Raw genomic sequence first — 1,631 nt, 5'->3', positions numbered from 1 at the left:
TAACTTATTTATCCATTTTGGAAAACAAAGTGTTTTCTACATAAAAGAAAACAACTGAAACTCAAATCAAAGTTTGTCATCAGTTTGTGAAGTAGAACAAACTAAATAAATTTTTATTGGTCGATATCTGATATGCTGATACACTAAAACTAATTTGGCTGATAACCAATACCAATACCAATTTTTTTTTTCTGTACCTACTTACTGAAACTATATGGCTTTATCTACTGGGGAGTCAAAATATTGCATTTTCTTTGTCAATATAGCCTGCTACCAAATGCACATGCAAAAAAGGAGGCTAAGAATAACGCAACATTTCAACTTGCATTGTTTAATGKCAAATTTATTCATGACGTTTGCTCTTTCTAAGACAGTGGCAAAACTCAAGCAGTGCAAATGTGACGTCGTACTTTGCTGCAGGCATCATCGTCACTGGTTTGTTATATAAAAAAAAGCCTTTTATACTGAGTTATTTTGACGGAATGGCCGATGTCCGATATTAAATTTTAGTATTGGCAGATACTGATACCATGCTGATAATATCGTGTATCCCTGTACATTATAGCGTCCTATTTATAAAGTTGGACTTTAGCTGTACTCTTACCAATGTTATCAAAAATAGAGCAGAGTCTAATATTGAGCCTTGGGTGTCTCCCTTTATAATATTCAAAGAGCTGGATATTATAAACACAATTTTATTTGAAAGGCAGCATCTAATTCAGCCTGAAGCTGCAAAAAGGATTAGTGAGTCATTACAGCACTGATGAAACTCAACAGGCATTAAAACAACTTTGTTTTACACCWWTAGTGCTGACACAGATCTTGCTTTGGTGACTTTTGGCGCAACATGGAACATCATATTTATCTCATTTACAAAAAGTCTTTCACACAGAAGCGTAAAGTACATAAAAAGCATAAGAATTATAATTAAGGCAGTATATATTCCATTTCTAACTCACAATTTTGACTATTTACAGGAAAATGGCTGTCAAATGAATGTGTGATGTCCTGTGAGAGTGGATTTTTGACCCCAGCTGCTCCAGGGAAGGAGACTAAAATAAAACRYTGATTTGCTCATACAGCAGCCGTTCCCTGAAGGCAGCACAGTCATCTCAGATGTGCATGTACGTAACCAAAGCACAGGTCTTCATCTACTGCAYTAACTTCCATTTCTGKTTTTTCAATTCGCATCTGCAGAGTCTGCTGTGTTTGAATCATTTATACAAGTATCAGTCAAGCTAAGTAGAGCAAACCCATCAAAGGGATTTTYCTTCACAAATAAATCTCTGTCCCAACCTGAGTTTATTTAACAGACGTCACCCCGGCCCATTAGTCCAGTGGGATGGAACTGATTTGATACAGTCTATTTTTGGACCTAGAACTGCAATTGTGGGGTWAAAGACACATGCTCTGTGCCTGCAGGCCCCTGATGCTGCTGTGCTGGGATTGGGGAATCGAGGTCGACTGTTTATCCTGTAAGTTGCAATGTTTTTTTGCAATTCTAAAACAATTTGCCTATTAAGGCTGAACCTCCTCTCTCAGAAATCGGTCATATCTCAATGAGCAACGATGATTGTAGTCACAAATGTCACTTTGACAGCCTTGCTTGTCCATTCAGTGAACATCGGAGA

At 37.3% G+C, this 1,631-nt stretch overlaps 1 long non-coding RNA gene across 1 annotated transcript in view; it reads left to right on the top strand.

The window, feature by feature from the left end:
* Positions 1-29: 29 nt before the first annotated feature.
* Positions 30-1,631, top strand: part of LOC103479786 (uncharacterized) — a 23,425-nt gene continuing 21,823 nt past the window's right edge. The window contains exons 1-2 of the long non-coding RNA XR_535984.2: positions 30-1,124; positions 1,423-1,475. This is a non-coding gene — a long non-coding RNA (uncharacterized LOC103479786). The remainder of the gene's footprint in view (positions 1,125-1,422; positions 1,476-1,631) is intronic.

This window comes from Poecilia reticulata, linkage group LG17 (genome assembly GCF_000633615.1).
Source record: "Poecilia reticulata strain Guanapo linkage group LG17, Guppy_female_1.0+MT, whole genome shotgun sequence".
NCBI classification, from domain to species: domain Eukaryota; kingdom Metazoa; phylum Chordata; class Actinopteri; order Cyprinodontiformes; family Poeciliidae; genus Poecilia; species Poecilia reticulata.
Note: the sequence above shows the minus strand (reverse complement) of the source record. Positions and strands in the feature narration are given on the sequence as shown.